Below are 26919 nucleotides of genomic sequence, written 5' to 3' on the forward strand. Positions count from 1 at the left end.
ACAGTTTCTTTCACGCAGATCAGCCTACATCCTGCCTGGGCTTCAGCCCCGCCTCTGGCAAGGAGGAGGCTGAGGAGCCCTGCACTAGCCTATGTAGGTAACTGCAGGTAACTTTGGCTAGCATAGACTGAAAATCAGAAGTCTACTAGGGCAACTGTGATCATCTTGGACCCACACTGCTTAGATTGCTGCCCACACCTGCAGCTCCATCCCTGCTCCAGGTAAGGGAGAAAGGGATTTGAAGCTCCATCAGTCTCTCTGGGCATCTATAGTCTAGGCCTGCATATGGATTATTTCACATAGCTGTGACTCTGTCCCTACCCCCAGTAAAGGAGAAAGTTGGAAGAAGCTTCATTGGTCCCTGGTGCAATGGGGGCAGCTTGAACCTCCACAACTTACAGCACCAACTACATACTTGGCTCCTACTGCATAACCATCAAGGAAGAAATGATAGGAAGCCCTAAACTAGAGAGAAAAACTGCACCCAGAAAAAATACTCTAGGAAGCCAGATGCGAAGACATCAACAAAAAATTTCAATCCACACCAAGAAATAGGAAGCTATGGTCCAGTTAAAGGAAGAAGGTAAGCCTCCAGATGACATAAAGTAGTTGAGACAACTAATTATAGATGCTAAAAAAAAATCTCCTTAATAAATTCAGTGAGATGGCTAACGACATTAAGGATATTAAGAAGACAGTGGATGAGTACAAAGAAGAATTTAAAAGCATACATAGAAAAATAGCAGATTATATGGGACTGAAAGGTACTATAAATGAAATTTAAGACATATTGGAATCATATAATAGCAGATTTGAAGAGGAAGAAGAAAAGATTGGTGAGCTTGAAAGCTTGAAGAAATGGCTTCTGAAAGTGAACATACAAAAGAGCAGATGAAGAAAAGAATGGAAAAAATTGAACAAGATCTTAGGCAACTAAATAACAGCAAAAAGCATGCAAACATATGTGTCATGGGTGTCCCAGAAGGAGAAGAGAAGGGAAAAGGGGCAGAAGGAATATTTAAAGAAATAGTGGTAGAAAATTTCCCAACCCTATTGAAGGACATAGATATCCCTGTCCAAGAAGCACAATGTACTCCCATCCGAAAAAAATCCAAATAGACCAACTCCAAAACACATACTCGCCAGAATGTCAAAGGCAAAGACAAAGAGAGAATTCTGAGAGCAGCAAGAGAAAAGCATAACGCATAAGGGATATTCAATAAGATTAAGTGCTGATTTCTCACCAGAAACCATGGAGGCAAGAAGACAGTGGTCTGATATATTTAAGATACTACAGGAGAAAAACTTCCAGCCAATAATCTTATATCCAGCAAGACTGTCTTTCAAAAATGAGGGCAAAATTAGAATATTCACAGATAAACAGAAACTGAGAGAATTTCTAAGCAAGAGACCAGATTTTCAGGAAATACTAAAGGATGTGCTAGAGCCTGAAAAGAAAAGACTAGAGAGAGAGGCCTGGAAGAGAGTCTAGAAATGAAGATTATATCATGAAAGTAACTAAAAGTGTCAAAAGAGTGGTGAAAATAAAATATGACAGATAAACTCAAATAGTCAGGAATAAACTTAACCAATGATGTAAAGCACTTGTATTCAGAAAACTGCAACTCAATGTTAAATGTTAAATCAAAAAAGGCCTGAATAATTGGAAGAACATTCCATGCTGGATTGGAAGACTAAATATCATTAAGATGTCAATTCTACTCAAATTGATATACATATTTAATGCAATCCCGATAAAAAATTCACCAGCATTAAAGAAAAAATTGAAACCATGATCATTAAATTTATTTGTAAGGGTAAAGAGTCCTGAATAGCCAGAAACATTATAAAAAGGAAAAGTGAACCATTGTCTCCAGACTTTAAATCGTAATACCTACCTATAGTGGTAAAAACAACATGCTACTGGCCTAAAGACAGACACAATAGACCAATGGAACCAAATTTATGGTTCAGAAACAGACCCTCACAGGTGCGGTCAAGTGGTTTTTGACTAGCCTGTCAAACTCACACAGCTCAGGCAGAACAATCCATTCAACAAATGGTGCTGAAAGAATTGGACATCCATACCTGAAAGAAGGAAAAGGGACCCCTATCTCACACCTTATCCAAAAACTAACTCAAAATGGATCAAAAAACTAAAAATAAAAGAACCATAAAACTTCTAGAAGAAATTATTGGAAAATATCATCAAGACCTAGTAGTAGGTGGTAGATTCTTAAAGGAGATAAGAGAAGGACTGAGTGGACTACTATGTTTAATGATGTAGAAGTTTTAATTAGCTTTACTGTAACATTGTAGAAATTATATAGAGTGAATGGTAACACACAGTGAGTAACAGCTAGTTTATAAATGGGGATGTAACTCAAAATGGTAGTCTAGGTATGTAAATGCCAATTGACAGAATGCTTGAGAATAATCTAGGAACTGGATAGCACAGTAAACCAAGAGGTGGGTGAGAATTGTGGTTGATGGTACAGATGCAAGAGTGTCCTTTATTAACTAGAACAAATGTGTATCACTACTGCAGGGTGTTGGGAATGTGGAGAAGCATGGGAAAAATACAGCGGGAAGGACCTATGGACTGTGGTTAGTAATAATATAATATTCTTGCATCTATGCAAAAGATGTACTGTGTTGCTACTGAGGCAGTATGGAAAATGTGAGCCGAATGTACACTATGGACATGGTAGTGATCAGATGATATTATTTTATCTGTAGCAAATGACACACCATGACTTTGTGGTGTGTTGATGGAGGGGTGTTGTTTGGGAATTCTGCACATGTGCATGATTGTTTATAAGTTTACAATTTCTGTCATAAAAAATATATTTAAAAAAGAATGGGGTATGTTGGGGGGAAAAACACACCAAATGTAAGATAAGAACTATGATTAGTAGTAAGATTTTGATAATGTTCTTTCATAGTTCGTAACAAACGTCTCATGACAATGCAAGGTGTTGGTGGAGAGTTGATGTATGGGACCCCTGTATGATGTTATACATGTTTGCTTTGTAGGTTCACAACTTTTACTATACACTTGTTTATGTATGTTCATATATAAATGATATAAAGATAGTAATGATCGATTGGTTAGGGGAAAACTACTTTGTTTAGTAGTAATGTTTTGACAAAGCTCTTTAATCGTTAGTTAAAAAGGTTTAAAAACAATGCAAGTTATTGGTGGTAGGATGAAATGTTATTATGTTTGTTTGATCTTACATATGTTTATTTTGTAAGTTTACAACTATTATACATTTATTGTTTATGTATGTTTAAGTATGAGTGATATATTTCAATAAATGAAAATAAAAGAAAATAAAAAGCTATTAAAAAAAAAAAAAGGAATGAAGTGCTGATACATGCTACAACATGGATCAATCTTGAAAATGTTATGCTAAGAAGCCAGACATAAAAGATGACAAAATTAATGATTCAATTCATGTGAAATAGCCAGGATAGGCAAATCCATAGAGGAAAAAAAAAGAAGATTAATGGTTGCCAGGAGCTGGGGGGAGAAAGGAATAGAAAGTGACTATAACAGATATGGGGTTTCTTATTGGAGTAATGAAAATATACTGGAATTAGTTGTGATGGTTGTACAACCTTGAGAATATCCTAAAAACACTGAAATGCACACTTTAAAGGGGTGAATTTTATGGTATGCTAATTATTCCTCAAGTTTTAATAAAGTTCTTAAGGGTAAAACTGGTCTTTGTATCTTTTGTATCCTATATAGATGCTCATGTAAGTCTGTTGTGACCAGAGCTTGATTCTAGGATTTTGGCTATTGGTCTAGCCTGTCTAATGCAACCTTGCCAAAGTGAAGATATGTTATGCCTAGAGAAATTATTTGGAGGAGGGAACTGGTGTGGGGATTTGATATGGTAGCCCTAAATAAGAATAATCAGACACCTCTATTGGAAAGAGTGAAGAGGCAGCCGGGAGCTTTCATCCAGCTCCGCTTGGCAACACTCCTAACCTTAGCCCCACTATCTGTGTTGGGATCACCAAGACTCACCCATCAGGTTCTTTATCCCTTTCTCTGACAGGCAGTACAAGGTTCCAGGGTCATCACACAGACTTACATTCCTTGATCTGGCCCCAGCTCCCATCTTCCCACTTACCAGTACATCTTCCAAAATTTATTGACCATTATCAGCAAAATCCTTTATACTGTCAAAATTTTCTCTCTGTTCCCTTTACCCTCTTGCTCTAACCCCTACCCTCCCTACCAGCTTGGAAGGTCATGTGAAGAGATGATCCACTTGCCATCTCTCCTGGTTGTAATCATCACCAGACCCCTGAGGACTTCCCACCATTTCTTGAAGACTCTAGTTTCTGGTCCACAGTCATTTTCTCCATCATGACTGCTGACCTATTTCTTTGTGATTTCAGTGTCCTGCTAGATAATCCTTCCAGCCCTGGCCTCTCAGTTCTTTGCTCTTTCCTCCTCCAAGGCTCTTATATCTCAGCCATCTACTGCCATTCTTTTTTTTTCTCTGAGGCAGTTAACTTATTTCATATCATTGAGGTCATATAGTATTTGTCCTTCAATGCCTGGGTTGCTTCACTTAACATAAGATTCTCAAGGTTCATCCATGTTATCACGTGCGATTGTAGTGTATTGGTTCTTACAGCCGAGTAGTATTCCATTGTGTGTATATACCACATTTTATTGATCCACTCATCTGTTGATGGACTTTTGGATTGATTCCAACTTTTGGCGATGGTGAACAATGCTGCTATGAACATTGGTGTACATATATCGGTTTGTGTCCTTGTTTTCAGATCTGATGGGTATATACCCAGCAGTGGTATTGCTGGGTCATATGGCAAATCTATGGATAATTTTTTGAGAAACTGCCAAACTGTCCTCCAGAATGGTTGGATCCTTCTGCATTCCCACCAGCAATGGATGAGTGTTCCCCTTTCTTCACATCCTCTCCAGCATTTGTATTCTACTGTTTTTTTCATGGCTGCCAATCTTATGGGAGTAAGATGGTATCTCATTGTAGTTTTGATTTGCATTTCCCTGATAGCTAGGGATTTGGAGCATTTTTTCATGTGCTTTTTAGCCATTTGTATTTCTTTGGAGAAGTGTCTGTTTAAATCTTTTTTCCCATTTTTTAAATGGGTTGTTTATCTTTTTGTTTTCGAGATATATGAGTTCTTTATATATGCAAGTTATAAGTCTCTTATCAGATATATGGTTGCCAAATATTTTCTCCCATTGTGTGGGTTCCCTTTTTACTTTCTTGACAAACTCCTTTGAGGTGCAGAAGGCTTTAATTTTGAGGTAGTCCCATTTATCTATTTGTTCTTTTGCTGCTCGTGCTTTTGGTATGATATTCATGAAGCCATTTCCTATTACAAGGTCCTGTAGATGTTTCCCTACACTGCTTTCTAAGGTCTTTATGGTCTTGGCTCTTATATTTAGGTCTTTGATCCATCTAGAGTTGATCTTTGTATAAGGTGTGAGATGGTAATCCTCTTTCTTCTACATATGGCTATCCAGTTCTCCAGGCACCATTTGTTGAATAGGCCATTCTCTCCCAGTTGAGAGGGTTTGGTGGCTTTATCGAATATTATATGGCTATATACATGAGGTTCTATATCTGAACTTTCAATTCGATTCCATTGGTCTGTGTGTCTCTCCTTATGCCAGTACCATGCTGTTTTCACTACTGTAGCTTTGTAGTATGTTTTGAAGTCAGGAAGTGTGATTCCTCCTATTTCGTTTTTCTTTTTCAATATGTCTTTGGCTATTCGGGGCCTCTTTTTATTCCAAATAAATTTCATAGTTAGTTTTTCTAGTTCCTTAAAGAAGGCTGTGTTGATTTTTATTGGGATTGCATTGAATGTGTAGATCAGTTTTGGTAGGATAGACATCTTAATAATATTCAGTCTTCCTATCCATGAACAGGGAATATTCTTCCATTTATTTAGGTCTTCTTTGATTTCCTTGAACAATCTTGTATAGTTCTCGATGTATAAGTTTTTTACCTCTTTAGTTAAATTTATTCCTAAGTATTTGATTTTTTTATTTACTATTGTGAATGGTATTTGTTTCTTGATTTCCTCCTGATCTTGCTCATTATTGGTGTATAGAAATGCTACTGATTTTTGCGCATTGATCTTATAACCTGCGACTTTGCTAAACTCATTTATGAGTTCTAGGAGCTTTGTTGAAGATCTCTCAGGGTTTTCTATATATAGGATCATGTCATCTGCAAATAATGAAATTTTGACTTCTTCCCTTCCAATTTGAATGCCTTTTATTACTGCCATTCTTATACCCTCAACCTTATCATTATCAGCCTCTTCTGCCCTACCTATAATCTTATCTACCTTTCTCTGATTACCATCTCCTATCTTTCCAGCTCACTCCCTCTGGTATCCAATGGCAACAATTCATCAGTTCCATTAGTATCCTCAGTCCTTTGAGCTCAACAGCTTTCAGCAGTAGGGATCAGTTAAGTAAACCGTGTTATGTCCAGGAAAGGACAGCACAGGCAAGTTCTGATTCTGGAATCAGGCAACCTCGGCTCTTGACCTACTCCTGCCACCTACTGGCTCTGTGACCTTGGGCAAACTATTTAACCTTGTCAAGCTTCAGCTTCCTATAAAACAGTGATGATATCTTATAGTATTATTTGAGGTTTATATGAGATACTGTAACATACCTAGAACAGTGCCAATCATTTGCTGAATGTGGAAGTAGTTGGACCCACGCATGCAGCAAAGAGAGTCCACCTGACAACAGCCAACACAAAGGAACACGGAAGGGAGAGGTGAAGGAAGGATGAATCCTGAGGAGGTCATTTGAGTCTTTGGGTCCAGCCATGCTTAAAATCTACTTCTGGTCTTTTCAGTTACAAGAGCCAATATATTCTCTCAGTGGTGCTTAAGCCAGTGAGATCAGGGCTACTATCTCCCTCAGAGTTCAGAGGTTATGTTATTATATGTTGAAATACTAGTCCGCCATTAAAAATCATTGCTACAAAGCAACATTAGAATGCAGAGAGGTGCTTATTGGATATTTTTAATTGAGAAAAGTTTGAATAATATATTCAGTGAATCCTAGTTTATAAAAAAATATACAGATATATAGAAAACAGTCTGGAAGACATCTATGACAATACATTAGCAATAGATATATATATTAATGGTTAGTGTATATTACATAGGTTAACTGTGGATTTTTATGGGTAGTGGGATTGCAGGTAATCTGTGGGTTTTTTTTTTTCTTTCTGTATTTTCTAATGTTTTTATAAAGTACACAGATTATTTGTACCTTTTTTTTTAAAAGGAGGTTTTCAAAATGAGAAAAAAGCAGTCCTTCTTTGCCACACTGTGATCAGAGCATTAAAGCTCAATGGATAGAGCATCCGTCTACCACATGGGAGGTCCGCAATTCAAACCCAGGGCCTCCTTGACCCATGTGGAGCTGGCCCACGCGCAGTGCTGATGCGTGCAAGGAGTGCCGTGCCATGCAGGAGTGTCCCCCGTGTAGGGGAGCCCCACACACGAGGAGTGCACCCCGTAAGGAGAGCCGCCCAGCATGAAAGAAAGTACAGCCTGCCCAGGAACGGTGGCCACACACAAGGAGAGCTGACGCAGCAAGATGATGCAACAAAAAGAAACACAGAGTCTTGGTGCCACTGGACACAGAAGAACACACAGCGAATGGACACAGAGAACAGACAACTGGGGCAGGGGGGAAGGGGAGAGAAAAAAACAATTTAAAATCCTGTGACCCCTCCTGCGATGCTGCTGAAGGGTGCAGAAACCTGCCTGGGCCTGGGAGAACCAGTTTTCCACTCCACTCTTCCGTGGATTTGAGGTTCCGGGTGAAGCCAGGCCTTCCAACCTGGCACCAAGCAGGATGACGACATTGCCATTTCCAAGTTTAAACGATCTTAGGGCTGTTGAGAAGTCCAGAGTGAATAGAGTCTGCCCTCTTGGGAGAGGAGTACACAGAACGATATGTATACGGAGCTTTCAGAAGGGATTAATTGTGGCTTTGGGAATTGTGTGTGGTGGTTGGGGGAGCAATGGGGGTGTTTACATGTGGTTATTACTGTGCAGCAGGACGCAGCACCCTCTTCCTCACCAGGTGACTTATGCCATCATTTTCTGAGCATAGAAAGGTGGATCTGCCCACATTTGTGAGGGAGGAGGACCCAGGGATCCAGACATTCTGACTCCTCGACAGATGCACAGCAAGAAACGAGGTGTGACTGAGGGTTCTTGACTCAGTTCCCGGTCCCGGTGCCAATCTGTCTCTAGCGGGTCTGCTTCTGGCCTGTGCGGGCCGCCTCAAACACAGCGCGGCCTCCCTCCCTCCCCTGCTATGCGAGGATTTAAAAAATCCACGTCAAAAAGAGTTTTTCCAGGCTTTTCCTTTTAGAAGCGCTCCGAGTTCTTCCCTACAGTCTATTCCTATCCGTGTCCTCACTCAGAGAGCCAGATTCATGGCGAGCCTGCTACTGTCACTGGCTCCAGGTGGGGTTACTGCTGGGAACGTCACCAGCCACACTGTGTTCGTGGGGCGGTTTGCACTTTGGAGGCTGTCTGCAGCCCTCCTCTGGTGGTTTAACCACCTCCATTTAGGCATCCTCCTCAATCCAGCCACAGCCGTCTGCTGCCACTCATCCCCCTCCTCCGCGCACGCCACGCTCCCGCAAGCTCCCCGTTTGCCACGCCTGCCCCATAACTTTGCACAGTGGTTTTGCAGCTGAAACGCCTTCTGATGCGCTTCCCTTCCTGTCCATCCAATGCTTTCATTTATCGATCCCATACAGAGGGCTCACTCAGTGTCAGATGGCTGTTTTAAGGTTTTACAAATAGTAACTCATTTAATCCTCACCAGGCCTTAATGAGGTAGGTATCATCATTATCCCATTTTACAGGTAAGGAAACCGAGGCACAGACACTTGCTCAAGAGCCCCAAACTAGCAGGTAGGTGCTGGAGGCAGGATTTGAATCCAGACAGCTGGCTCGAGTCCATGCTCTTCCCACTCTGCTTTGCTCCTCTCCTTCGACCCCTGTAGCCTCCAGCCCTGTGAAGTGGTCCCAATCCCTTTTACAGGATCCTCCCTCTTCCTGCTCTGTGCTCCCAGAGCATTTTGCTGGCTTCTCTAGGATCAATCCCTTTGTCTCTGGGTAGGCTTTTCATTTACCTTGGTCTCCCACCAGTGAGGAGCTTGCTTGATAGTAAAAGCTGTATAATGTTATTTTCCCTATGGCCATGCTGGTAGGACCTGGAGGAAGGAAAGGAAACTGAAATCTTTGATGCATGCTTCTAAACACTCTGGAAAAAGGGTTGAATAAAGAAAGTTAACACTGTTAGTCAAAACAAGAAATAAAATTATCATGAATTTCCTTCTCCCTTGCAGTCTTTTGTTTCTATGCCTTAAGTAAATAGAAATGGGAAAAAATATCTGTAACAGTGCAATGTCCTGAAAGAAATCACCTTAATTCCATTGAACTCATTGTCTCAGCTTCCCAGTACCACAAACTGGCTGGTTTATAACAACAGAAAGTTATTGTCTCACAGTTCTGGAGGCTGGAAGTTCCAAATCAAGGAGTCTGCAGGGCCATGCGCCTTCTGCAGCCTGCGAGGGATAATCCTTCCTTGACTCTTGTAGCTTCTGATGTTTGCCAGCAGTCCCCAGAGTTCCTTGGCTAGTGTATGCATCACTCCAATCTCTGCCTCCTTCAGCTTCACGTGACCTTCATCCTGGTCTCTGGGTCCAAATTTCCTCTTCTTATAAGGATACCAGTTTGGCCTCATCTTAACTAATCACATCTTCAAAGACCCTATTTCCAGTAAGGTCAAAGTTGTGGGACCAGGGCTTAGGATTTGAACATACCTTTTTTTTTTTTTTTGGAGGGGGGGGCATACAATTCTACCCTTAACACTCATCAATGATTCACTTGTTCAACACACAATAAATAAGGACCTACTATATGCCAGACACGGAGTTACAGTGCCACCTGTGACTCAGCCCCTGTCCTCAAGGAGCTCACAGTCTTGTAAGTGAGTAGCTCAAGTTCAGGGCTGGTTCAGAGAACATGCTTTCCTATTCGAGAAATTACAGGAAGGTAGAAGAGGGGGTGGGAAGTAAGGATTTTAGCTAGTTTAAATTTTAAAAGGGGGAACATAAGGGAAGGCGATCAGGGGCTCACAGAATTGCCAGGAGACTAAAATGACCAGAAGTGGAACCTACACAGATCCAGGGGAGCCCCAGAAGATGAGGGGAACAAACCTGAGCAGAGACCACACCAAGGAAGGGGCTGGTCCGACCTCGTTGCTGCCTGAAGGTCCTTGTAACACAGTCTCAAAGTCAAAGTCCTGGGACAGAGCATATGACAGGCTGAGCAAGGTCACGTGATCAGCAGCTTGCTAGGACAGAATGGGGAGTAGAAGGTGTCAGATCCGGGTTCAGTGAGGCTCGGAGACAGATCCGAGCGCAAGCGGTGAAAGTTGATTGTCGCGCCGCGGGGGTCTGAAGTGCGACTAGAGCCCGCTTGACTCGGGTTTGCTCTTACACAGCTTAGGGGTGGGGTCTTAGCGAGAAGAGGGAAAAAGTACTGACTTCTACTCAGCTGGGAGGGGATCTTGGGGAGGATGCGGTGTACGTGCTGGAACGCACGCTCCGCCTTTCAGGGACAGAGGGTGGGGGTTTGGGCTTCTGTTACCGGGGCAGAGGCTTGTTGGCGCCGCCTGGGGGTCGCGGGCAGGTCATTTTGCCAAATGGTGCTAACAGAAGGACCTAGTCCCTTTGGCTTCTTTAGTAGGAGTTGGTTAAGACCGTCTCTAGTAGAGGATTTCCTGAGGGAGATCGGTGTACTAACAAGAAAGAAGTGAGGCTGGATACAAGACGGCTAAATAAAGATAAATGTAGGATTTCTACAGTAGGTGACAAGGAATGAAAGTTATTCCGGGGATGGAACAGAATCTGCAAAGGTGTGGAGGAGAACAGTCATCGACCCTGGATGAGGAACCATACAGAAAATAGGCCACTGCCATCGGAGTGTGGACTAATACCGGCCAGGTTAGCTATACTGAAGGACAAGGGCCAAAGCACAATCTTATAAATGCGTTGGTGAGTAGCCTAGATCTTACTCTGTAGGCAAGTGGTAGCCACAGAAGTGTTTGAGAACGCAAGTAGCCATGCCTACGAGAGCAAAGTAGATGGAGGCTGTGTTTCGAATTCGTTTTCTCCATATGCTTACAGAGGAGCTGCCTGTGCTGTAACAATAGCCATGAACACTACAGAAGCACTTTGGGGGAAGAAAATGAAGCAGCACCGTCAGTGCAAGACATTTGAAGACATTTCATTGTCCCGGTAAGATTGGATTCAGTTTCACAGCCTGCTTTTGATGGCCCCACAGGAGCCCGGAAGCAGAGGCCAGAACTTGGAGCAGGAATTGAACTAATGAGATCGTTTTCACCGGGAAGAAAAGCTTTTAAATTGCTTCATTTGCCCTTGGGTTTGTTTTTCGTCATTAATCAAAACTGACTGAGTCACTGTCCAGGTCTCCCCTGGGATAAAATCTGGGGCAGTATTTTACCTGCCCAACACCTATTTCCACTTCTTGTGGTAACAGCTCATCAATTCTTATTTTTATTTTTTTATTTTTTTAAGGCAAGGGAGTAAAGAGTTTAAGAAACAAGAAAAGAGATAGTACACACCCGAGACATGGGTGCAGGCTAGCACCTCAAATTTTTTATTTTGAAGAGCACTTGCAGTATGAGCTTCTAAGCCCTTGACATTTGAGAGTGACTTGATCCTATAAGGTAGGTGTGAACAACCAGAATATTCTATTTCCAGTCCCCCACCATCACCACTGTGACTGCCTGAGGAATGGGTGTGTGACCCAAGTCAGTCCATGAATGCCAGCTCTGCTGCTTTGTTGGGGTCTTTGGGAAAAAGGTGCCCTCCTTCTTCAGGGGTTGCTAACTGGGTACAAGTTAAAACAGGAGCTGCTGATGACCATCTTGACCACCGACCCCTTCACTGGGAGACCCTGCCCCTGCCAAATAAGGAAGCCAACCCAGAGAAACGTGGAGCTGAGAAAAGGAGAGAGACATTGCTTAAGCCCCAGACCCAGACCTGTCTGACCTAGATTTCCCAGAAATCAGTTTCTGGAGCCAATACATTCTTTTTTCTCACCACCCCCCTCCCCATTTCTATCTCTAGCTGTCTCTTTCTTGCCTAGGCCGTTAGGCCATGTTGAGTTGTTTTTTCTGTACTTGCAAAGGAAAGAATTCATAAAATCATCTCTCACACATACAAGAAAAGGTGTGGAGGACAGGTGGGGTGAAGGAAGGAGGCTGGGCGGACAAGACAGGCCCAGGTGGGTATTTGCCAAGGGAAGCCAGACACCCAGAGCCAAAGGCAGTATCTGGTTCCGTTCAGACCCTCGTTCCATCCCACCTACATTGTTTCGAATCGGGACTGTGTCTTCCAGCAGGAGGGCTTGGGGGTTCTAATTGTTTTTTCACAAAATGGTAATCAGTTTTAATAGGTTACCTTGTCCTGCCATATTTTTAAAAATAAACTTAGGGAAGCAGACTTGGCCCAGTGGTTAGGGCGTCCGTCTACCACATGGGGGGGTCTGTGGTTCAAACCCGGGGCCTCCTTGACCCGTGTGGAGCTGGCCCATGCGCAGTGCTGATGCGTACAAGGAGTGCCCTGCCACGCAGGGGTGTCCCCCACGTAGGGGAGCCCCACGCACAAGAAGTGCACCCTGTAAGGAGAGCCGCCCAGCGTGAAAGTGCCGCCTGCCCAGGAATGGCGCCGCCCACACGGAGAGCTGACACAACAAGATGACGCAACAAAAAGAAACACAGATTCCTGTGCCGCTGACAACAACAGAAGTGGACAAAGAAGAAGATGCAGCAAATAGACACAGAGAACAGACAACCAGGGCGGGGGGGGGGTGGGGGGGAGAGAGAAATAAATAAATAAATCTTTAAAAATAAATAAATCTAGAGAAATGAATTTTTAACTTGGAATATATATTACTAGTAGTGGAAATTCAGGCCATACTATGGAAGATATTTTGAGGAATGAGGTCCCTTTCCTAATGCTCCTCAATTCAGACAGACCCGCTGGGGGACCATCCCTTTAATTTTCATTTATGATATGTTACAAAACGGTGACCCATGAACCATATCTGCAGAGATGTGTTCTGTTTGGCTTGAAGAATGTTTTCATTTTAAAAACTTGGTTGTTGGATTAGTCAGCCAAAGGGGTGCTGATGCAAAATTCCTGAAGTCTGTTGACTTTTTATAAAAGATATTTATTTGGGGTAAAAGCTTTGTTTCCAGGTCATAAAGCATAAGTTACTTCCCTCACCAGAGCCTACTGCCACATGTTGGAGCAAGATGGCTGCCATCGTCTGCCAGGGTTCAGGCTTCCTGGGTTCCTCTCTTCCCAGGGCTTGCTTCTCTCTGGGCTCTGCAACCATATTATCTTCACAAGGGCAGCTGTAGACTATCAGGCAAATAACCTGTTTCTCTTCCCGGGGGCCTGTTCTCTTACCTCACGACCAAGCTCCTCTGTGTGCTTACTTCCCAGGGCTTCAGCTCAAAACTCCAGTATCAAAAACCCCAACTCTCTCTGTTGTCATGTCTTTTATCTGTGAGTTCCCACCCACCAAGAGGCAGGGACTTAACACCCTACTGATGTGGCCCAGCCAAAACCCTAATTGTAATTTAACCATGCCCAGTTTACAAACATAATCCAATATCTAGTTTTGGCATTTATGAACTATTTCCAACTGCTACAGTTACTAGTGTTTAAAAATCGGAAGATTTTATCTATATTTCCAGATTTTCTTGGAAAAAACGGATGGTGTGTCCCCACTGGACCCATTTTCCTACATGGCAACTCTAGACTGGAGCTGAGGGGCAGCTGGCCCTTTACACAGATGTGAGCTCCCCAGGCTGCCACAGTCCCCACCCAGCTGCTGCAGTCATTTAGGTCCCCCGATGGACATTTGTAATGACTTGATGAACTGGAAATGTCTCAAATTCCCCCAGACACTCAGATTTGACTGAACACCTACTTGTGGATTTATGTCACTGCTGTTGATAAAATAATTCCCTAGAGTTATAATAAATGCACAAGTTCAAAATCCCTGGGAGTTCATCCTGTAACAAACACACTAAGAATCCTCTTTGGATTGGCAGCAAAGTGTAAGGACATGAAGGGAAAAATAAATACAGGTGTGGGATCCTTGCCCTCATCGGGTTGATTTAACCCTACACCAAAACAGTGTAGACCCCTGGAGGCAGAGTACCCAGGTTGGAAACCCAGCCAATCATTGTCTCTATGCTCTTGAGCAAGTTAAAAATTTTGCTGCGCCTCAGTTTCCCTATCTGTAAAAAGCACTATATCCACTCATCTGTAAAATGTGAAAATTCTCATCTCATAGGTTGTGGTGGGAATTAAATTAGTTAATAACCTTAGAACAGTGCCTTGCACACTGTACACACTAAATACATGTTAAATAATAAATCATACATATATATTCTATAAATGTTTATATATAATCATATATCAGTTTATAAGGCTATATTTATAGAAATATATTTTATCATGAAAACCTTACATATTTCCACGTATGTACAAAGTACATACTATAAAGCAAATCCTTTTATCAGTTTCCATTATAAAAAAAAATAAAAGTTTGTGTTGTTAGGTGTTAAGTAATTTGGCAGAAAACTTCTTTGAGAGCAATTAGATGAAGAAAACTCTCATTAGGCCTCAGCATTGCTATTTTCTGTAACTGTAGGTTTTTCTCACTAATTACATTCCCATGATCATGCACATGCTTCCAATGAGAGTGTAAATTGCTACCAGCCTTTTTTCCTTTCAAGGCAAGGGAGTAAAGAGTTTATTAAAAGACAAGAAAACTAGAAAGGAGGTAAGTACACAACCTGAGATGGGGGTTGTGGGCATGCTGCAGGGTGAAGCGTGCATGTGGGGGGCCAGGTCAGGTCTTTTTCAAATCTTTCCTCCTCCCTGTACCTCATGCTAGGGAGGGGCCCCAGCTGTTGGCTGTTCTGATTGGCTGCCCCACCTGTCAGCTCTCAGGAGCCAATGGGGTCATCTGGGGCTTTCCCTTGACCCCAGAGAGAGTTCCAAATGGGACCTCGTGGCCAGGGTCTAGGTGGGGTTTTTAGTTGCAGGGGGTTTCCAGGCGGTGTCTCATGGCCATGCTCTCTGCCAGGCCTCAGCTGTGACTCAGCTTTCCTTTTCCCTATACTAACCTGCCTCAGCTCTCCCCTCGGAGAGTTTACACCCTTATTCTTAAGGGCAATGGTCATTCTTCTGTAGCTGCTTCCTGCTGGATAGGGGGAGGAGGCCCTACCCACCAGAGTGTAAAACCCTCTGGCTATTCCATTAAGGTTGAAGGAAGATGGGTCTGGCACTGTGGTTGGAACTGGATAAAATCCCCACATGACTAATATCTTTTTCTGCTACCAGATTTTTTAAAAATACACTGCTTTTCTCTAAAATGTCAGTTTTAACCAATGGCTCCTGCACACCAGATCGTCGCCACCAAGCTGAGAGTTACTGAGTGGAGTAATGTCAAAGCCCAACAAAGGTTGTCATCTTTGTATTAAGCCAGAGAGTTTGAGCAGGTGAAGCAGATTTGTAAAAATATCCTTTATTATACAGAGTTTATATGCTCCAGCAAATGTGAGTGCAAAATTTCTGTAAAGCAAACCCTCTTTTCCTATTAATAGTTTCCAATAAAAACTAGGTGGGTGTTCTCAGGATATAACTAATTTGGGAGGAAGATTTTTGCTTGGAAAGGAATTAGACAACTCTTAGTACCCTGATAGCATGATATTTTCAGGAAGGGAAGCAAGAGAGCATGGTGTGGAATCCCTTAGGTTCAGAAATCAGATGTCTTGGGTTTAAAATCCAGCTCCAGGGAAACGGACTTTGGCCCAGTGGTTAGGGCGTCCGTCTACCACATGGGAGGCCCGCGGTTCAAACCCCGGGCCTCCTTGACCCGTGTGGAGCTGGCCCATGCGCAGTGCTGATGCGCGCAATGAGTGCCCTGCCACACAGGGGTGTCCCCCGCGTAGGCGAGCCCCATGCGCAAGGAGTGCACCCATAAGGAGAGCCGCCCAGCGCGAAGGAGGGAGCAGCCTGCCGAGGAATGGCGCCGCCCACACTTCCCGTGCCGCTGATGACAACAGAAGCGGACAAAGAAACAAGACGCAGCAAAAAGACACAGAAAACAGACAACCGGGGGAGGGGAGGGGAATTAAATAAATAAAAATAAATCTTAAAAAAAAAAAAAAATCCAGCTCCACCATTTACTAGTTGTGTGACCTTGGACAAATGGCTACACCTTGCTAAGCCTCAGTTTCTTCATCTGTAAAACAGCAGCAATCATCATAGCCACCACCAAGAATTAGTGTGAGCGTTAAGTGAGATAATATGGGAAAGGACATTGTTCAAGACCAAGAACTTAGTAAGTAGCTATTACCTACACAAATCCTGTGGCGTTGTCACCAAGCTGGGAATTTTTATCTCATAGGGTTGCGGTGAGGATTAAATTAAATTGAAGCACTTTTATGATTCCAGAATCTTCCCTTTCATATCAGTCATGCATCACTTTCCCCTTTTTCTTAGATGATGGAAATTTCTCCCGTGTCTGGGGGCTTCTTGGCATGACACAACTCCTTGTACTGTGTTCCCCTTTCCCTTTGTTCCTTATATGTTAATAATGGTTGCATTACTGAAGCAGGCTAGTAAGATAGGGAATTGATGGCAGATCTGGAACCTGGCAGAGAGTCCACGTGGGCATCAGTAACCCCCAAGATGGCTGCTGGAAGACCCCCGTTCCCAGGATTCTGCTATCCAGAACAGACTTCTTCTGGATGCAAAGAAAAGCCCCGGATGTTCCCTAGGGACTTTATCATTGGGTCCTCACCAAGGGATCGATGGGTGGGGTAATTAATCAAAACAGAAAAATGGCTGGAACCCCTCCCCAGCCATTAGCAAAGGGGTGTAATAAGTAATAGGTTATAAAGCAAACCACAAGGCCTGAGCGCCCTGCTCTCTTGCCTCTGGACCCGTTCCTGCCCTCTGCACACCACCCTCACCATTTTTCCTCTGCCATGTGGCCACACAAGTAAACCTGGGGATTTATAATCTATAATGGGAATTGTACCCTGTAAATCAGCCATCTTTATCCCTTTTCACCCCCTTCCTCTCCACCTGGAACCCTTGCTCTGCTATTTTCTCCCATTTCTCTTTTCTCCCTACCTGAATAAATTACTGGCCTAACTCACCTGGCGTGCTCTTGAAATTCATTTCTGCAGCATAGCCAAGAACCTAGATAAAATCCAGTAACATTACCACATGATCCACATAAAGGTTTCTCTTTAATAGATGATTTTGGGTTTTTTTAAAGTTGAAATTTCAGATACTACGAAAATATTTCTTTCTTTAAAAAAACTAAACATGCAAAGATATTATATGTTGCAGATTAGGTTCCATGGAAAACAGACCCTGAGATGGGGATTTACATGTGGGTTGCTCTTGGTATGAATGTACGTGGGAGAAGGAAAGAAGCAGAATAGGTCAAAAGGAGAAATTTGGCGGTGATACAGTTGCGACAAAAGCCTCTCAGCCCATCTATGGAAACTCTGAAGCTGGAATGGCCTTGAAGAGTTTTGTAAATTGATTGAAAGGGCCAGGACTTTATAGCTCCATGTTACCTGGTCACTGAATATGGCTCCTCCAGGCAGGCAACATGCCCCTGGCTGAGGCAGCCTGCTTCAGCTAAGGGCAGTTGCAGCCTTGGGGATGGGGAAGGGGGAACTCAGTTGCACTGTGAGTTATCAACACTTCCAACAACCAGGGGAATAAGTGTTTCAGTCCTGAAGGAGAAGATCTAGATGGTGTACCTCAGCGTCCTCTACAAGCCACCCTTGGATCCACCTGCACTGTATAAAGAAGAGGGTTAAGGGATGAATTATAGCCCTTGCCACACTAGCTGATCCCAAGGCTGCAACTAATACTCATGGTCTCCTTCTCTGCTATCCATTCTGTATTTCCCTGCCCCTCAGCTCACATCTCTGCTGATCAGGGTGGCTTCTCTGGTGGTGTGACCAATACCCTCAGCTGCGTTGTCTGAGGCCCTAAATATCCTGCCTTTCTCAGGCCATGGCTGTTGCACTTGGCCATTTACCATATAAACAAGGCAAACTTCACTGATAAGGTGAACCCTGGAAACATCACAGGATTTATCTCTTGCCTCTCAAGCACATGAATTTTATGAAGACTTCCTATATGTTTGCCACGTCTTGTTCATTTAGCCTAACTGATATGTCATCAATGCAGCGGGCCAGTGTGGTGTTCTCTAAAATGTTTAGATGGTTCTCATCATTGTGCATGTATCAGCTAGGATCTTTAGCTCACTTGGCATCTAGTTTGATTCCTCCCCACGGAGTAGACTGTAAATGTATATTGGTGGCCATTTCAAGTGAATGCAAACTGCTGCTCATCCTCCTTTCTCATTGGGAGACAACTTGTTATGTGCCTGAGACCACATGAGTCTGCTCAAATTATTATACTTACTTCTGGCACAGCAGCTACAATCGAGGCCACTACTTGATGGTAGTCCACTGTCTCCTCCAGGGTGCATTTAGCCTTTGTAGGATAGAGGTAAGTGAATTAAACAGAGTTGTGATAAGGAGCAGCATCTCGCAGCCTTCAGATGTTTACAGGCTGCACTCTTCTCGGTCATCACTGCAGGGGATTTGATATTATTTTGATTAATCATATTAACAGTGGTGAGGGGGCAATTTCAAAAGCCTCCATTTAATCTTCCCCACTACGATAGCTCTTACTCTCCAAGGCCAGGAACCAATGTTGGTGCTCTGTGTACTTCCAACTATACACGTGGGAACTAGGGAAATGACAAAAGGCTTGTCCGTGGACCAAGTGGATCCACTGTGAGCCACTTCATTTACTATCTGGTCCCCATAAAATCTGAATCTAATCAGGGGTCTATGTTGACACTGTTGTGGAAGCAGAGAGATTCAATGATCGCGTATGAAAGGCCAGGACTCAATAATTTTAGGAAGGAAAATTTATTTACAACTGGCTGGGCTTGGGAACTCTTGTTCAAAACCCCGAGCCCCAAATAGGATTTCTGAGTTCCTTTTATACAGGGATGTAGGAGTTGGGAGTCAAATGGTGCTTTGTTTGAGTACTTGATAAGCTTGAATTAACACATATTCCCCACATTCCCAGTAAGCTTAAATTAACGTATTTACTTTGCATTCTCCCTGAATATCCAAAGTCTATAGAGCCTACATTACTTAATTGGCCTTCTGGAACTGGAGTGGTTGGCATGGTTATGAAAGGTGGGGTTGCAGTTCTTATTGTTTGACACACACAGCCCAGGTTACTCATGAAGAATGCACAGCCCCCCACACATGGCCCACATCAACACTTCAGTTCTCAGACATCAGCGATACCTTGGACCAGTGTCCAGCAGTCCTTGAAATATTGGGATATCTCCCTTACTCCAGGGTAGGATTGCCTGAGTAAATGACTAAAGGGCTCCTTGGGAAGGTACTGCGGAAATCATTACCAATATATATTTGTCCATAGTGTTGTAGAATCTTCCTCCTAGGACTCGTTCTTTCTCTCAATGTGTTCTGAGTTTGAAAATGGGGTCAGGTCTGGAAATTGAACAACGAATCATAACTTTTTATTGGAGCCGCTGCCTTTAACCTCCTGAAACCCATCCTTGATTTCTTTTGCTTGTGGATTGAGCAGTCTCCTTCTTAACTGTCCAACTCTCTTAATCCTAGGTATGCCATATTTTATTACCCATCTTCATGGCTCTATGTGGGTCACACTAGGAAAATCAGCCACCCCGGTTTGCCCGCACTGTACCAGGTTTAGCATTAGATGTCCCACATCCTGGGAACCTCCTCTGTGCTGGACAAGCCCCCTTAATCCCTCAGGATGCATTACTACCTTGCCACTTATTATAATAATTGCATCTACCTTGTTTCTACACTTTACAATGCATAGGTTGGTTAAGCACAGCTACCTGGCCCCTATTATTTTGGGAAGTATCTTATCCCCAGAGAACCCACCTCTGTTACTGTCAGCTGTAGTCTTTAGATGAGAACCACTACTGAGCTTTCTCAGAAATGCCAACAACCCTTACAATGGAGTGTCTTCTTAGCCATCCCGCAGAGCAGGAGGATTTCAGGCTTTAAAAGTATATCCATTCTAGCATGCCCACTTCTCTGAGATTTTCATCCCTCTTCCACATCTGCCATGGTGGTTCTGGCATTTCTGTCACTTTTTCCAAGGGCCATCCTAGCAGGATGTTCACACCATTTTTGACAGTCCTTGCCAGGATATTAAATCCTCAATCATGAGAGAGTACTCCCATATTGATACACTCTACCTATCCGACTTGATCTTCTGCCTCCCTGATCCATCATCCTCAAGATCAAGTCCCATGGACTCCTGCTTCTGCTGGTAACTGTTGGCCTGCAGTCAGTTGATTTGGGGGATAATTCCATTCCTCCCATAGCAGACCCAGGACTTCTCTGCCCAGATTATCTAGTTACTGCTCCAGGTCAAGAGTGGAGGTGGACACAGATCCAGAGAAGGGCCAAACAGCTGACTCATCTTGGGGGCAGTAGGGGTGGCACTAACTTTAGCAAGGAGGAGTGGGCTACTTCTACAGGCCTAGAGGTCTCACGGGTGTCTGGGGATTCCAGACTTTCTATTGTATTGGTAAACATATCCCCATCCCATCTCAGGGTTCCATTCTTTCTCAACAAGCCAGATCTTGCCATAGAAGGCCTGCCCTGTCTGTGAGTTTAATCTTCTGGGAGCTTGGCTTTCTTATATTTAAGTCCTGGTCCTTATTCCCAGCTTTACACTGTCTCCTGGATGCAGGAAATGAGAGTTATTTATATGCTGACAAGAGGCCTCTAGTTTTTACATCTAGCCTTTAATTGCTGATAAACCACCTTCGGCCTTTTATTCATTGTTTTCTTTTCCAAAGCATCCATTTTTTTCCAACAATGGCCATCCAGTTTTATTATGTCTATATTACTATTTCCACAGACTTCTCAGCCTGATATATTGTCCCCAATTCACTCCTGGGGACAGTTTCAACAATTGCATCGTTGCACATGTGCCAGGGGCTGTCATTTCTCCTTCTACTGCCAGTGATGTGTTCTCAGACTCCGTTTCCTAAGACCATTTCTCTGACTCTCACAGATTGGGTTCCTTGGGAAGCAGACTCTGCGATAGAGACTAACATGTAGGAAATTCCCTGGGGGGGGCCTCTTGGGGGAGAGAAGGAAGCAGGATGAGGCACAAGGAGAGGCTGGCCTGGGTTGCAGTCACGACAAAGGCCTCAGCTGATACCACGAGGATCTCCTCAAGCTGGGCCTTGGCCACTCACTGGAGGCAAGCTGCCCCCAGGAAGGTAGCCCCTTTATGGGGAGGAGGGAAAGGGTGCTTAACACACCCAGCATCTCGGAGCTCGAGGGTTCGGTCCTGATGGGGCATCAGGACAATGCATCACAGCACTCAGTTTATTGAATGAACTGAGGATAAGGGATGGTGATATCGAAGAAGTCACTGAATTTTTTCACCTTGCTTGAACTAATGTTTATCTGATCACTGTGGAGGTAAAAGTGAAAAAGACACATCTCAGCTCTGGAAGTACTTCTGGGTTTAGTGGGAAAGACTGACCATAAAAAGATAACATCAATCCATGTGGAGAATGCTGGCTCAAACCTCTCATTTTATAGAAAAGGAAACAGTCTCAAAGATGCAGCAAGACAAAGGTCACAACGTGAATTGATGGCAGGGGTGAACTGGGGTGAACAATTTCCAGGTGAGAGACTTCACCTCTGCCCCACATTGCCTCAATTAATTTGCTTTGATATTGTTCATGGTCAGCTGTATTTGCAAAGAGAGGAGAATAATTAAAGTCAGAATCTGGATTATTCCTCATTTGCAGTTAAGGAAAATTCACTTATAACCAAGATTTTCTATTTGTGTTCTCATTATTGATTTAACTGGGATTCTCTGTTAGATCCATTTGAAGTTGTTTTCTATCATTTCACTCAACAACTCTACTAGTCCGGTGGATTAAGGGGATTTAGTCTGTTGATTTTCAAAATTTGTTTCATTCTGAATACTTCAGAGGGGGAAGTAATTCTTGCTAGAACGTGTGTTGGAATCACACCTCTTGTCAGAAAAATTGGTCAGAAATGTTCTGCTTTCCCCTTTGTTGTCTGAGCATTACAAGAGGTAGGAGTTTCCGCTTGTCATCTTGGCTGCCGTCTTGGAGCAGTGAGATCAGGGAACAGTGGTGGGGGTGTGAGAGAGTTAGACTCCATAGGCACCGACAGCTTTGCTTCAGAGAATTTTCTTGATTGAAATAGTAGGGTCAGAAAAACGCCCCCAGGTAAACACTCATACATGGGCTGGCAGCACTGCAGAAGAGAACTAGGCGGTCCAACAGAGTTTCCCAAGTTTTCACCTAGCAGTGCAGGGGGCTGATGCAATTTAGGGACGCTCCTATCCACCAACCTTCTTCTGAGATTTGGTTTGGGATGAATCATCTCTATGGCTACAGTAAGCAAATGAAGCCATTCACTACGTAGCTGCTCAGTCCTCATCTGCATTTTGCCAGCTCAGTGAGAATCTGTGCTCCCTTTTTGCCATGTTAGGGCTTTTCAGAAACCAACGCTTCTACTTCTAAAAGGGCTTGAAGGAGCTGGAACTTAAGAGCTTTGCTTCTTGCTGAAAAGACTCACTCTTCTACCACAATCAATCAACAGCTCTCAAACCCCACAAGAGAATCTCCCTTTCCTCAAGTTGTTAGGTCTTCCAGCCCTATCCTTCCTTCACCCCCCAAACTCCTACCCTTCTCCACGGGTCTCATCAACATTTTTATACAGAGCTAAGTCTCTAAGAAAGAATGCTCCCCCATTAGGCTTCTATTTTTATGTATATTTTTCTGCAATTCAAAAGTTATGAATTATAGTTTAATATGGCTTATTTTTATTATTTATTTATATAAGATATATATGTAGATTTTGGGACCTAGGGCCTGCACTCAGCTGAACTCTCCCATTAAGTCCCACCCAAAATGTCATTTCCTTCTCTAGGAAGATGTCTCCAAAGTCCCTGCATTGAGGTATTCTTTCCTCCCGGTGCTTACTGCATCTGTTCACACTTTCCTTGAAACACTTACCATAATGCTTGAATTATATCCCTATTTTTCTATCCTCCTCTCTGAACTGATCTCTTTCAGATTACAATTTGATCATACCAATCTGAATACCCTTAGGGCCAAGTCAGTCCCTGGCATTTTAATGGCATTCAATAACTGTTCCACTGACTGAATGAACTTACAACAATGCCTGGCTCAAATGTTAAGCAGATGTATGTTGAATGAATGAAGAAGGAATATTCTAGTAAATGAGCACAATCTAGGAAATAAAGTAAATCAGTACTACCCTAATATTTGCAGGACTTCGGCAAGAGTACAAACGGAGACCCACATACCATAGGTCAAATAATTAAAGTTACAAAACAAGCCAACAAACTGTTAAATAAAATGTTTTCTCCTTCTACCTTGATAAACACATCTCTAAAACAAAAATTCGAAAGATATATGAAATTCTCCTATATCTCTATGTGACTTTTCTGTATCTTAAAGCTTCTTTGAAGATAAAATGAAAAAATAAGACACTGTGAAGAAAATGTCACTGTACATAAAAGACAACAGATCTTACAGTGATAAGAGGCACATGTCTAAAAAATATTTTTATTATTTCAAATTTTTAAAAAATATTTTATATTTTATTGGCTAGTAATTAAAGTAGTCTATTTTCTTACTAATTTTATTTGGTTATTTTGTTGGCTTCATTTTTGGAGAGGTTTTGAAACACAGACGGGTCACAACAGTGGCAGGAGAGGATCACTGATACAGGGTGCCAGTGATGGGGGAATGCTGGGAAGGGGTTCACCTGGGGCATGCCACTAAAGCATCTAAATCATATAAATACTTTCAAGTGTTCAAGGGGCATTGACATGGGGGGCGGAGTTCCACACAATAACCGAAAGAATATTGAATTTCCATCCTGGGGAGTTCTGCTACATTCTCTAATAGGATAGCAAGAATCCCCTGAGTGCAAGGGCAGTGCCTAGTGAAGGAAGACAAACCATTACACCAGGCCATTGATATTGAGGATTGTACTTACAAACATTTTCTTGTGAAATGAAACTGAGCCTGGTATTATATATTGCCTAAGACTTACCTCCTGAAAGCCTCCTTGTTGCTCAAATGTGGCCTCTCTCTAAACCAAACTCAGTATATAAACATACTACCTTCCCACCCCCCTGCCTGGGATATGACTCCTGAGGATAAGCCTCCCTGGCACTGAGGGATTATTACTGAGCACCAAGCAGCAATGTATCTGCAAATAGACCTTGACCAAAAGGAGAAAAATGGTAAATACAAATGAGATTTTATGACTAAGAGATTTCAAAGTGAGTTGGGAAGTCATTCCAAAGGTTACACTTATGCAAGTCTCAGCAGGATCTCACTGACTACCATTGTAATCAGGGCCTCTAATAGTGGGCTTCTGAGAGATCTAGAGACATCCAGAAACTATAAACAGGGCAGAAAACTCAGGAATTCAACTCCCTGTCAGTGGACCTTACTTTGGAATTTATGCTCCCCGGTGTAACAGAGTTAGACTCATTTAGAGGTTCTCTACACATGGCTTTTCTGTCCCTTTTATTTGAACCTATAATTAGCACTATACTTGTTAAATATATGTCCCAGAGACTTAAATCTTTGGCCCATCCATGTGCCAGTTAAGTAATGAATCTCAGCAGAGTTGCAACACCTACTCACCAGGTCATTGGACTCACCCAGGACAACTAACAAGGAGATGATGATGGACAACAATCATCCCAAGGAATAGAGAATATCTGCAACTGCAAACAAGATAGTTCCATCCATCTGCCCCAGGGGATCTAACCTTCCTTTCAATTAGAAGCAGAGTGGGAATCACCATCCCCAAATCCTCAAGATTAGGGAATGACCAATAGACTAAAATAGACTTATAATTCTACTATAGACTTATTATTCTAGCAATGGAAGAACTCTTATTGCTATAAAGGCAGTAGCCACCAGAGGTTCTGAGAGATGGGAGGGGAGAGCGCAGAATAGGTATAATATGGAGACATTTTCTAGACATTGGAGTTGGCCTGCATGACATTATGGTGACAGATACAGGTCATTGTATATTTGTTAATAACCTATAAAAATCGTGTGGGACAGGGTGTAAACTGTAATGTAAACCGTAGTCCTTGGTTAGTAGCAATGTTTCAATATGTGTTCATCAATTGTAACAAATATACCACATTAATGAAGGATGTTGTTAATGTAGGAAAGTGAGGGAGAGGGAGTGAGAGGGGCATATGGAAATCCCTTATATTTTTTATGTAACATTCATATAATCTAAAGGTTCTTTAAAAATAAGAATAATTTTAAAAGATATATGGAAAGCTATGAACTTGTGTGACTGACAGTAGGCAAAATATCAAAGATGTCCGAATCTAATTAATATTGCAAATGACGGGATATTCTGTTGATGAGCTGATGACGGTTGGATAAATCCCCCTAGTAAAATAAATACATACACATAATCCTTAAATCATATCTCTATTCTGTAACATTTATTTTTCTTGCCTTCATTTCAGCAAAAGCACTAATTTTTTTGTTGTTGTTACAATCAACTTTTCCATAAAGCTCATGTTCTGTTGACAGTAATGCCAGATTGGCTAACCTCTCTTGACTCACTGAAGTTTTTAGTTCATTTTATTTAAAAAACCAGTTTCAACTTGGGAAGCACTAGTAACATAGAAAGCTCATATGTTTGAAAATATTTAGAGCAGTAGTTTGTTGCAATTCATGGTTTATAAGTGGCAAAAATAAATGGACCCATAACTATGGAAATAATTGAATAGCTGCACCATGTTATCTAGCCACCAAAAGGAAAGAAATGGAGCTATAGCAGGTGACTTGGAGAGATTTCCATGAGGTTTTCCTGAGAAAAGCAGTATGTAAATAAATAGGTGTGCATAATCCATTTCATTTCTGTAAAATAATAACAAAAACCTATGCAAGGGAGCATATGTGGTCCATGTGGTTGAGCACCTGCTTCCCATGTGGGAAGTCCTGGATTTGATCCTCAGTGCCTCCTCAAAACAAAAACAAAAAACAACAAGCAAGCAAATGAAAAAACCAACTCAGGGGAGCCAATGGGGATCAGTGATTGAGCACTGGCTTCCCACATACAAGGTCCCAGTTTCAATCTCTGGCCCCAAACAAAAACCCTATGCATGTATGTATTTTTACATAGTTACATATGATTTGAAAATGGAGAGAAATATGAAGTGCTCCATCAGTCAACCAGGATTTCCTGTGTTTGGGGGTGGGTGTGGGGGGGTGGGTGATTCACATGTAGAAGGGATGCAGATATGAAAAAAAGAAAAAGAAAAATCTGGTTAAAAATAGTACTACATGCTTGATTTTTATCTCAACTGTTCACTATTTTATGTGTTTGTATGGGAAATAGGAAATTAGAAGAACATTTTTCATCCATATTTGCTGATATGTGGACATGACAATAGACATGTAATTGTAAAAATATTATGGTACTTTTTTATTTTATTTATAGCAACTAAAAAACTTTTAGATGCTTTTAGATGAACAAGCAAGGAAAGAGGTGAAAAACCACAAACCAAGCTGTTGATGTTGAGTCCCACCATGGACTAG

This window comes from Dasypus novemcinctus, chromosome 14 (genome assembly GCF_030445035.2).
Source record: "Dasypus novemcinctus isolate mDasNov1 chromosome 14, mDasNov1.1.hap2, whole genome shotgun sequence".
Taxonomy (NCBI): Eukaryota; Metazoa; Chordata; class Mammalia; order Cingulata; family Dasypodidae; genus Dasypus; species Dasypus novemcinctus.